General features: G+C 60.2%; 1 protein-coding gene across 1 annotated transcript in view; it reads left to right on the top strand.

The window, feature by feature from the left end:
* The first annotated feature begins 684 nt into the window (after nt 1-684).
* Nucleotides 685-12,490, top strand: part of LOC146869376 (G protein-coupled receptor 4-like) — a 98,554-nt gene continuing 86,748 nt past the window's right edge. The window contains exon 1 of the mRNA XM_085653811.1: nt 685-1,070. The gene's annotated coding sequence lies outside the window, so the exon portion shown is untranslated. The remainder of the gene's footprint in view (nt 1,071-12,490) is intronic.

Here is a 12,490-nt window from a genome sequence, read left to right as displayed (position 1 = left end):
GCTCAGAGGCAAATGAGTAACAGTGTTTGGGGTATAGGATAAAACGAGAACATTGAACAACTAAAAGAAAAGAAACTTTGAGCCTTAGATAAAACAAGCATTGGCCGCGCGACGCGGGAAGCTTATAGTAATGTTAAAAAAACAAAAACAACACGCTGGTGATGCGCAGCAGCACGTGAAAGTGATCGCGCTGGAAGGGAGGCAGATGACGGCTGCGCGCGTGAACGCTCGCATGAACGCAAGCGCCAGGCCACCAAAAGCCTGTGGCAGCACTTTGGAAGCCCGTACACTAAATGTCTCACAGGGCAGCGCATGCGCTGGCTCAGCGAGACCTAAAAATTACATTCACACCCCCTGCCCCCTACCCATACAAAAAACTCTTCCCAAGACACCTCCTCCTAGAAGTCTAGAGACATCCATCTCCAGCCGGGCAACGGGACAAGAAGCCAGCGTGAGGAGAGGGACCGGACCAGACCAGAGCGATAGAGATGAAAAGAGTTTGAGCGGAGAGGGGGGTGCCAGGGTGGAAGAGGCGACCCCTGCACCAGCAGAGCGAGTAGGAGGACCAGAACCAAATTCTCGAGGAGGGAGTACGGCCCCCACTCCGCAGTGAGAGACAACTCAGAGACGCAACAAGAACTGTGGATAAATGCGGATGAGCTTGACCCAAGTCACCGAGGCTAAGAAAAGGAAAGTAAAAGGGACATCTGCAGCTGCCACTGTCTAGTAAGATCTGCACCAATAAATACCACAGCTACCGACATTTTCTCTCCAGTGCGAAGACATCTGCAAGTCTTTCTACATTTGATTGTGACCCAGCGCAAACTCCAGGGACACGGTGGGGAGCTCCGCACTGCGGGAAGCGAGCAGCTGATGCATCGCAGTGCGGTGGAGCTGGCCGGCGGGTACAGAACTCACTGCACCGGAGTGAAGGTGGTGAGGCTCGTGGGCCATCCTGGCGGGACTGCGGCGTGACTCTGAAATTTGATCAACTGCTGCCTGCGGCTGAGCTGGAGTGCGGAGGTGGCGACGATTGCCGGGCCATCTCAGCGGTATAAGGCGTCGACGAGGTAAGTGCGGCTGGCCTAATAGCTGACGTGGAACTGGGGGGGGCTCCTGTTGCGTGACCGGGGCTCGTCTAACTTCTCTTGTCTGGCGGGCCCGGGGTGCGCTAGCGCGGGACTGCTGCACCTTGATTGTTATTTGTGCCCCTGCCCTCCCCCTCCATCTGACAGTCGCTCTGACTTGGGCCAGCTGGTGCGCTGTGGGTGTTGGCTGCGACTGGACACGGGTGGCCCCTGGCCTCCCCCCATGTAATTTCTGCAGGGGTGGCTTGAGGGCTGCGGTGGCTCACTGGGTCACCTTTCTTGCGTTCCGCGACCTGGGCAGGGTTTCCTCTTCACATACCCACCATCCACTTCATGCACATTGGTCGGCAGAGTTGCCCTCTTTGTGTACTCTGGGAATCCACAGGCTAGCTACTGACCCTGTGGTTGTGCTCCTTGACACTGCGAGCCTCCCGCATTGTATGTGACTCTGACTCTGCCTTTTCGTGGTGGCCACTAGGTCCGTTGTTGCCCACAGAATTGTATCCTATTAGTGGTGCCCCCCTGCTTTCTGGTGGCGACGGTGCTGTGGTACACCTGCGCAATCTTACATCAGCTGATCTTTGCCTTCGGTAGCATTGTGCCATTGGTCCCCTGTCAACCGATGCGATTGCCTTGAAGTCATTGGCTACTACACCGCGCTAGTGGCTACGCAGTCAGTTTAATAGAGGGAATTCGAGGGATCCAGTCCACTGCACTGACCTTTGCGGGACTAGTTATTCACCTACAAAGGCAAGGTTAACATCAGAAGTTTGCTGTCTGCGACGCCATAAACAACTGCATGGTGAGACATGTCTGTGGGGGGAGCCGCACAGAAAGAAACCATTGTTTCAGGAACATGGGCAAGCTAGACCCTAAACAACCCAATTTGAAAGCAAGCGCCAAACGCGCACAATGGAATCTTCCACAGAGCAAGGCGCTGCTCTATGTCAAACGGAAACTGCGGATAGCTCAGAGGAGGAATCTTACTTGAAGTACGTTCTAGTTCCGCCACGGGAGACAAACTAGCCCTCTATCCCACCGGTACGATGGTTTAGAGGGGAGTTAGACCAGAATCCCTGGCCCTGCACTTCTAGTTGCCTCCTGTCCACAATCTTATTAGATTATCCTCACTCGACCTCTGGAATATGCGGGCTCCTATTCTTATTCTTATTCTTTGCGCTGTCACTACCCTAGTGGCCCCTTCCCTCCCTATCATGGCTTCCGTTCGAATTAAGTCCGGAGTTAACTGCTTCAAAGTTATTTATCCCCTAATCTGTCCAAAGCAGCAGCAAAACGGTTCACGCACAACACCATTGAACAGTTCCCTGATTCCCTCTTTGTTGATCAATTCCACAATGGGTGCCTAGAGAAGCTCAAAAATGACCTAATTTTTTTCACTCATGATATCCGTTCCTGGTCCACCAGCTTCTTCAATTCCTTTAACGTCTCCTCCTCCTCATCTATCCCGCATGGACAGCAGCAAAAAATGTCCCCTTCCGCCAGCTTTAATGGCTCTCTCACCATTACACTTTACAATAATGGCACTGTCATGATTCAAGCTACAGTCTCATGTCTCTCTCTCTTTGACCATCTTTTCCACTCCCTTCGTCCAACCCATACAACTATGATCTCCCTAGATTCTTCCTTGAGCTCCTCTCCTTTCTCCCTTTCTCCCCCCCTGACTCCCCGATATGCCATCAGGCCGCGTTCCCGGGAGTCACAGGCCCACCCTTTATTTCCCCCTACTTCTGCGCCCTCCTCTCCCACTCTTCCCACTTCCCAATATGTTCCTCCCCCTATCCCGTCTGCCTTTCCTCCGGCACCCACTCACCCTCCCCACCCAGCACCTGCCCGAGTCTCTAACGCTTTCGCCTCCCCCCAATCCACCCAACCTTCCCCCTTCTTAGTCCACCTGTTTTACAACCAGTTCTACCGGTCAACTTTCCTTACCTTCCCCTCCCCCTTTCACCCTATCCCTTTCCTCTCTTCCCCTTACCCCAAATTCTTCTCTACCACCTCCCCTCTCTCTTCAACCTCCCTCTTCCTTTGCTTCCCAACCATGTCTCCCTCCTTGACAACTCCTTCCTCATCTCTCCCTCTGACCTTGCAGTCCCTTTCTCCCTCAGTTTCCACCTAGCCCAATCCCCCCCACTCCACCTGGCACATGTCCCCCTTCATCCACCGTTCATAACCTACAGTTCCTGTCCAGCACCATCCTCTCTTTTCTCCCCATACTCATGGCCTTCCTGGGACCCCCCTCATTCCCCACCTGTACAGCCCCCTCTCCCCTCTTCTCCGCGAACCTGTGGCATTCATCTAACCCCCTGGCCTCCCCTCCCTGCTCAGCCTCTTCTCCTCTCTTATCCCCTTTACTTTGGCCTTCATTTGACCCCCCTCCTACTCCTCAACCTTCTCCTCGTATTTTTGATCTCCACTCCTCCCCTCTGTTCAACACCAGTAATACTTTTTTTCTTCCCACCACTGTGTTTCCATCCACGCCTATCGCCCACCACCTTCCCCCACCTTCTACCCTTGCTCCCCAAATCCCCACCCATTCCCCTACCCCTCCCCCCTGCGCTTCCTCCGTTATCCCGTTCCCCCACCCTGCCCCATCCTCCCGCACTCCCTGCTCTCCCTCCCGTTTCCCGATGCTCCATCCCGCCCCACCCTCAATCACCCTCTGCACCACCTCCCTTATCCCGTTCCCCCACCCCTCCCTGTCCCCACACACCCTCCGCACTCCCACCCTTTTCCTTCGTGCCTCCCAACACTCCGTGCTCCGCCCTCCTCTCCCTGGAAAATAAACTTGATTCTCTCATCTCTTCTATCTCCAAGCTTGTAGCTTCTATCTCACTTAAGTGCCAAGATGTCCCCCTTCCCTAATATCCTCCCGAGGAGTTCAGTGCTCCCGCGCCCCGATAAAGCCAACCACAGTCTGTCCTCTACAGGCATCTCCAATTTACTAGCCAGCTACAAGTCCACCAGCCCCCCCCCCTCCACCATCCTCTCCTAAGAATTCTACGCAGTTCACTATTCAGACTATCTCCTCTGTCAGAAGCTACCAGCCTCCCTCTTACCGGACACCCTGATTCAAGAAACTCATCCCTATCTCCCTTAACAGCCCTAACACCCCTGTCACCAAAACAGTTGCGTCAGAGCTGCACTGCTTGCTCCACAACTGCAGATCTGCAATCAAACATAAATTGGAAATCTCTGACATTATCACCTTTCAGAATCTTGACATGTTCTTCCTCACTGAGACCTGGTTTAATGACTCCTCTCATACTTTGTTTGATCTTCTGGTACCCACCGACTACTCTATCCTCAGAAATGACGGACCAGACAAAATTGGGGGTGGTGTCGCTATCATCTTCAGGAATTCCCTTCAAATGAAAGCCTTCCCTACCATCCCTTTCCGTACATTCGAATGCCTATCCCTAGAAATTCAAATACATCATGGCTCACCCTTTAGATTCCATGCCATCTACCACCCGCCCGGTAACTGCTCTGCCTTTGTGGAGGAACTCACTGACTTCATCAGTGACCAATTTTCCCAAAATGACAGGCAGATCTTCCTGGGTGATTTTAATCTCCAATGGGGCTCTCTGGAAGACTCGGCTGCCAACAAGCTTGCCACCTTTCTCTCAGCCGATGATCTATTCCAACATTGCTCGGAAACCACTCATTCCAAGGGCTCAATTCTGGATCTTGTCATATCCAAAGCAGACCTGCTGACTACTGCTTCCCCCATCCATGTAGACTGGTCTGACCACTTCCTCGTTCCCTTCCGTTTTCACCTTTCACACGTTATAACACTCGGTCAACCTAAAAGAGCTACTACCTGGTTCCGCAACAGTAAAAACATTGATCTTGTCACTTTTTGTGACTCTGCTATGCGGTAAACTTGACCCCAACATGGATGTCAACGTTCTCAACTCTCAGTGCCTCTCAGTCCTAGCTGTCAAAATTAACAATGTAGCTCCACTCCAAAGCAAAAGGAAAACACCCACCCCCTCAGCACCGTGGTTCAATAAAGCCCTCTACGATGAAAGGAAAAACCTTACAACCCTGGAGAAACATTGGAGAAAATCTCCTTCCACCTCCAATCTCTCTCTGCTACGTTCAGAAAGATCCAAATACCACGACCACATCTTCCATGAAAAAGCATCACATATCAGATCCCTCCTCGACTCAGCCAAAAACAGACCCAAAAACTTTTTGACCTCATTAAAAACCCAAACTGTTCTCCCCTAACTACTAAGCCTGAGGACTCCACAAAGAAAGCAGCCGATTTTGCTATTTTCTTTGATGAAAAGGTCAAAGCACTGGTGATTCGGGTCGCCCACCCCACCCCCTTTGAGGAGCGGAAATCCTTAGTCAACTGGCAACACTTTGACGACATCTTGGAAGATGAACTCCTCAAATACATCCTCGAAACCAAACCATCCAACCAATCTTCTGACCACATCCCTAGCGGCATCGCCATCGATTTCTACACCCATACTCTCTCTTACTGGACCAGGCTAGTTAATCTCTTCCTCAATCAAGGCTCCCTCCCTGTCGCCATTAAATCAGGACAGGTTACCCCTCTTCTAAAAAAAACTCCGCTGATGCGAACGACCTCAACAACTTCCGCCCTATCATCAACCTCCCTTTCCTGTCGAAAATCAACCAAAAATGTGTTGCGAAACAACTGGCCCTACATATTATGGACAATAATCTCCTCAATGTTTTCCAATCTGGCTTCATTCAAGGAGCGCCTCCATCTCTGCGGCAGCCCTCTCAACCCCCCATTCATGGAGCGCCTCCATCGCTGCGGCAGCCCTCTCAGCCCCCCCATTCATGGAGCGCCTCCATCGCTGCGGCAGCCCTCTCAGCCCCCCCCATTCATGGAGCGCCTCCATCGCTGCGGCAGCCCTCTCAGCCCATTCATGAAGCGGGTCCATCGCTGCGGCAGGCCTCTCAGCCCCCCCATTCATGGAGCGCCTCCATCGCTGCGGCAGGCCTCTCAGCCCCCCATTCATGGAGCGCCTCCATCGCTGCGGCAGCCCTCTCAGCCCCCCCCATTCATGAAGAGCCTCCATCGCTGCGGCAGCCCTCTCAGCCCCCCCCCATTCATGGAGCGCCTCCATCGCTTCGGCAGCCCTCTCAGCCCCCCCCATTCATGGAGAGCCTCCATCGCTGCGGTAGCCCTCTCAGCCCCCCATTCATGGAGCACCCCCAGCGCTGCGGCAGGCCTCTCAGCCCCCCATACATGGAGTGCCTCCATTGCTGCGGCAGCCCCCGTAACCCCCCATTCATGGAGCGCCTCCATCGCTGCGGCAGCCTTCTCAGCCTTCCATTCATGGAGTGCCTCTATCGCTGCGGCAGCCCTCTCAGCCCACCCATTCATGGAGCGCCTCCATCGCTGCGGCAGGCCTCTCAGCCCCCCCATTCATGGAGCGCGTCCATCGCTGCGGCAGCCCTCTCAGCCCAACCACTCAAGGAGCGACTCCATCGCTGAGGCAGCCCTCTCAGCCCCCCCATTCATGGAGCGCCTCCATCGCTGCGGCAGCCCCCCTAGTCCCCCATTCATGGAGCGCCTCCATCGCTGCGGCAGCCCTCTCAGGCCCCCATTCATGGAGCGCCTCCATCGCTGCGGCAGCCCTCCCAGCCCCCTACTCACGGAGCGCCTCCAGCGCTGCGGCAGCCCTCTCAGGCCCCCATTCATGGAGCGCCTCCATCGCTGCAGCAGCCCTCTCAGCCCCCCCATTCATGGAGCGCCCCCATCGCTGCCGCAGCCCTCTCAGCCCCCCATTCATGGAGCGCCTCCATCACTGCCGCAGCCCTCCCAGCCAACCCATTCATGGAGCACCCCCATCGCTGCGACAGCCCTCTCAGCTCCCCCCATTCATGGAGCACCTCCATCGCTGCAGCAGCCCTCCCAGACCCCCCCATTCATGGAGCGCCTCCATCGCTGCAGCAGCCCTCCCAGCCCCCCCATTCATGGAGCGCCTCCATTGCTGCGGCAGCCCTCTCAGCCCCCCCTTCATGGAGCGCCTCTATCGCTGCGGCAGCCCTCTCAGCCCCCCATTCATGGAGCGCCTCCATCGCTGCGGCAGCCCTCTCAGCCACCCATTCATGGAGCGCCTCCATCGCTGCGGCAGCCCTCTCAGCCTCCCATTCATGGAGCGCCTCCATCACTGCAACAGCCCTCTCAGCCCACCCATTCATGGAGCGCCTCCATCGCTGCGGCAGCCCTTGCAGCCCCCCATTCATGGAGCGCCTCCATCGCTGCGGCAGCCCTCTCAGCCCCCCATAAATGGAGCGCCTCCATCGCTGCGGCAGCCCTCCCAGCCCACCCCATTCATGGAGTGCCTCCATGGCTGCGGCAGCCCTCTCAGCCCCCCATTCATGGAGCGCCTCCATTGCTGCGGCAACCCTCTCAGCCCACCCATTCATGGAGCGCCTCCATCGCTGCGGCAGCCCTCTCAGCCCCCTATTCATGGAGCGCCTCCATCGCTGCAGCAGCCCTCCCAGACCCCCCATTCCCTCGCTGTGGCAGCCCTCTCAGCCATCCCCATTCATGGAGCGCCTCCATCGCTGCCACAGCCCTCTCAGCCCCCAATTCATGGAGTGCGTCCATCACTGCCGCAGCCCTCTCAGCGCCCATTCATGGAGCGCCTCCATCGCTGCGGCAGGCCTCTCAGCCCCCCCATTCATGGAGCGCCTCCATCGCTGCGACAGCCCTCTCAGCCCCCCCATTCATGGGGCGCCTCCATCGCTGCGGCAGCCCTCTCAGCCCCCCATTCATGGAGCGCCTCCATCACTGCGGCAGCCCTCTCAGCCCCCCCATTCATGGAGCGCCTTCATCGCTGCAGCAGCCCTCTCTGCCCCCCATTCATGGAGCGCCTCCATCGCTGCGGTAGCCCTCTTAGCCCCCCCCATTCATGGAGCGCCTCCATCGCTGCTGCAGGCCTCTCAGGCCCCCATTCATGGAGCGCCTCCATCGCTGCGGCAGCCCTCCCAGCCCCCTACTCATGGAGCGCCTCCAGCGCTGCGGCAGCCCTCTCAGGCCCGCATTCATGGAGCGCCTTCATCGCTGCGGCAGCCCTCTCAGCCCCCATTCATGGAGCGCCTCCATCGCTGCGGCAGGCCTCTCAGCCCCCCCATTCATGGAGCGCCTCCATCGCTGCGACAGCCCTCTCAGCCCCCCCATTCATGGGGCGCCTCCATCGCTGCGGCAGCCCTCTCAGCCCCCCATTCATGGAGCGCCTCCATCGCTGCGGCAGCCCTCTCAGCCCCCCCATTCATGGAGCGCCTCCATCGCTGCGGTAGCCCTCTTAGCCCCCCCCATTCATGGAGCGCCTCCATCGCTGCTGCAGGCCTCTCAGGCCCCCATTCATGGAGCGCCTCCATCGCTGCGGCAGCCCTCCCAGCCCCCTACTCATGGAGCGCCTCCAGCGCTGCGGCAGCCCTCTCAGGCCCGCATTCATGGAGCGCCTTCATCGCTGCGGCAGCCCTCTCAGCCCCCCCATTCATGGAGCGCCCCCATCGCTGCCGCAGCCCTCTCAGCCCCCCATTCATGGAGCGCCTCCATCACTGCCGCAGCCCTCCCAGCCAACCCATTCATGGAGCACCCCCATCGCTGCGACAGCCCTCTCAGCCCCCCCCATTCATGGAGCACCTCCATCGCTGCAGCAGCCCTCCCAGCCCCCCCCATTCATGGAGCGCCTCCATCGCTGCAGCAGCCCTCCCAGCCCCCCCCCCCATTCATGGAGCGCCTCCATTGCTGCGGCAGCCCTCTCAGCCCCCCCCTTCATGGAGCGCCTCTATCGCTGCGGCAGCCCTATCAGCCCCCCATTCATGGAGCGCCTCCATCGCTGCGGCAGCCCTCTCAGCCACCCATTCATGGAGCGCCTCCATCGCTGCGGCAGCCCTCTCAGCCCCCCATTCATGGAGCGCCTCCATCACTGCAACAGCCCTCTCTGCCCACCCATTCATGGAGCGCCTCCATCGCTGCGGCAGCCCTTGCAGCCCCCCATTCATGGAGCGCCTTCATCGCTGCGGCAGCCCTCTTAGCCCCCCATTCATGGAGCGCCTCCATCGCTGCGGCAGCCCTCCCAGCCCACCCCATTCATGGAGTGCCTCCATCGCTGCGGCAGCCCTCTCAGCCCCCCATTCATGGAGCGCCTCCATTGCTGCGGCAGCCCTCTCAGCCCACCCATTCATGGAGCGCCTCCATCGCTGCGGCAGCCCTCTCAGCCCCCTATTCATGGAGCGCCTCCATCGCTGCAGCAGCCCTCCCAGACCCCCCATTCCCTCGCTGCGGCAGCCCTCTCAGCCATCCCCATTCATGGAGCGCCTCCATCGCTGCCACAGCCCTCTCAGCCCCCAATTCATGGAGTGCGTCCATCACTGCCGCAGCCCTCTCAGCCCCCATTCATGGAGCGCCTCCATCGCTGCGGCAGGCCTCTCAGCCCCCCCATTCATGGAGCGCCTCCATCGCTGCGACAGCCCTCTCAGCCCCCCCATTCATGGGGCGCCTCCATCGCTGCGGCAGCCCTCTCAGCCCCCCCATTCATGGAGCGCCTTCATCGCTGCAGCAGCCCTCTCTGCCCCCCATTCATGGAGCGCCTCCATCGCTGCGGTAGCCCTCTTAGCCCCCCCCATTCATGGAGCGCCTCCATCGCTGCGGCAGGCCTCTCAGCGCCCCATTCATGGAGTGCCTCCATCAATGCAGCAGCCTTCTCAGCCCCCCATTCATGGAGCGCCTCCATCGCTGCGGCATCCCTCCCAGCCCCCCATTCATGGAGCGCCTCCAGCACTGCACCAGCCCTCTCAGCCCCCCATTCATGGAGCGCCTCCATCGCTGCGGCAGCCCTCTCAGCCCCCCCATTCATGGAGCACCTCCATCGCTGTGGCAGCCCTCTCAGCCCCCCATTCATGGAGCGCCTCCATCGCTGCGGCAGCCCTCCCAGCCCCCCCATTCATGGATCGCCTCCATCGCTGCCGCAGCCCTCCCAGCCAACCCATTCATGGAGCACCCCCATCGCTGTGACAGCCCTCTCAGCCCCCCCCATTCATGGAGCGCCTCCATCGCGGCAGCAACCCTCCCAACCCCCCCCATTCATGGAGCGCCTCCATTGCTGCGGCAGCCCTCTCAGCCCACCCATTCATGGAGCGCCTCCATCGCTGCCGCAGCCCTCTCAGCCCCCCATTCATGGAGTGCGTCCATCGCTGCCGCAGCTCTCTCAGCCCCCATTCATGGAGCGCCTCCATCGCTGCGGCAGGCCTCTCAGCCCCCCCATTCATGGAGCGCCTCCATCGCTGCGACAGCCCTCTCAGCCCTCCCCATTCATAGAGCGCCTCTATCGCTGCGGCAGCCCTCTCAGCCCCCCCCTTCATCGAGCGCCTCCATCGCTGCGGCAGGCCTCTCAGCCCCCCATTCATGGAGCGCCTCCATCGCTGCGGCAGCCCTCTCAGCCCCCATTCATGGAGCGCCTCCATCGCTGCGGCAGCCCTCTCAGCCCCCATTCATGGAGCGCCTCCATCACTGCAACAGCCCTCTCAGCCCCATCATTCATGGAGCGCCTCCATCGCTGCGGCAGCCCTCTCAGCCCTCCCCATTCATGGAGTGCCTCCATCGCTGCCGCAGCCCTCTCAGCCCCCCATTCATGGAGTGCGTCCATCGCTGCCGCAGCCCTCTCAGCCCCCATTCATGGAGCGCCGCCATCGCTGCGGCAGGCCTCTCAGCCCCCCCATTCATGGAGCGCCTCCATCGCTGCGACAGCCCTCTCAGCCCCCCCGTTCATGGAGCGCCTCCATCGCTGCGGCAGCCCTCTCAGCCCCCCATTCATGGAGCGCCTCCATCGCTGCGGCAGCCCTCTCAGCCCCCCCATTCATGGAGCGCCCCCTTCGCTGCGGCAGCCCTCTCAGCCCCCCCATTCATGGAGCGCCTCCATCGCTGCCGCAGCCCTCCCAGCCAACCCATTCATGGAGCACCCCCATCGCTGCGACAGCCCTCTCAGCCCCCCCATTCATGGAGCACCTCCATCACTGCAGCAGCCCTCCCAGCCCCCCCCATTCATGGAGCGCCTCCATCGCTGCAGCAGCCCTCCCAGCCCCCCCATTCATGGAGCGCCTCCATTGCTGCGGCAGCCCTCTCAGCCCCCCCCCTTCATGGAGCGCCTCCATCGCTGCGGCAGCCCTCTCAGCCCCCCATTCATGGAGTGCATCCATCGCTGCCGCAGCCCTCTCAGCCCCCATTCATGGAGCGCCTCCATCTCTGCGGCAGCCCTCTCAGCCCCCCATTCATGGAGCGCCTCCATCGCTGTGGCAGCCCTCTCAGCCCCCCCATTCATGGAGCGCCTTCATCGCTGCGGCAGCCCTCTCAGCCCCCTACTCATGGAGCGCCTCCAGCGCTGCGGCAGCCCTCTCAGGCCCGCATTCATGGAGCGCCTTCATCGCTGTGGCAGCCCTCTCAGCCCCCATTCATGGAGCGCCTCCATCGCTGCGGCAGCCCTCTCAGCCCCCCCATTCATGGAGCGCCTCCAGCGCTGCGGCAGCCCTCTCAGGCCCGCATTCATGGAGCGCCTTCATCTCTGCGGCAGCCCTCTCAGCCCCCATTCATGGAGCGCCTCTATCGCTGCGGCAGGCCTCTCAGCCCCCCCATTCATGGAGCGCCTCCATCGCTGCGACAGCCCTCTCAGCCCCCTCATTCATGGGGCGCCTCCATCGCTGCGGCAGCCCTCTCAGCCCCCCATTCATGGAGCGCCTCCATCGCTGCGGCAGCCCTCTCAGCCCCCCCATTCATGGAGCGCCTCCATCGCTGCGGTAGCCCTCTTGGCCCCCCCATTCATGGAGCGCCTCCATCGCTGCTGCAGGCCTCTCAGGCCCCCATTCATGGAGCGCCTCCATCGCTGCGGCAGCCCTCCCAGCCCCCTACTCATGGAGCACCTCCAGCGCTGCGGCAGCCCTCTCAGGCCCGCATTCATGGAGCGCCTTCATCGCTGTGGCAGCCCTCTCAGCCCCCCATTCATGGAGCGCCTCCATCACTGCCGCAGCCCTCCCAGCCAACCCATTCATGGAGCACCCCCATCGCTGCGACAGCCCTCTCAGCCCCCCCCATTCATGGAGCACCTCCATCGCTGCAGCAGCCCTCCCGGCCCCCCCCATTCATGGAGCGCCTCCATCGCTGCAGCAGCCCTCCCAGCCCCCCCCCATTCATGGAGCGCCTCCATTGCTGCGGCAGCCCTCTCAGCCCCCCCCTTCATGGAGCGCCTCTATCGCTGCGGCAGCCCTATCAGCCCCCCATTCATGGAGCGCCTCCATCGCTGCGGCAGCCCTCTCAGCCACCCATTCATGGAGCGCCTCCATCGCTGCGGCAGCCCTCTCAGCCCCCCATTCATGGAGCGCCTCCA

Source organism: Triturus cristatus, chromosome 1_1 (genome assembly GCF_964204655.1).
Source record: "Triturus cristatus chromosome 1_1, aTriCri1.1, whole genome shotgun sequence".
NCBI lineage: Eukaryota > Metazoa > Chordata > Amphibia > Caudata > Salamandridae > Triturus > Triturus cristatus.
The sequence above is the reverse complement of the archived record's forward strand: the minus strand, read 5'-3'. Positions and strand labels throughout refer to the sequence as shown.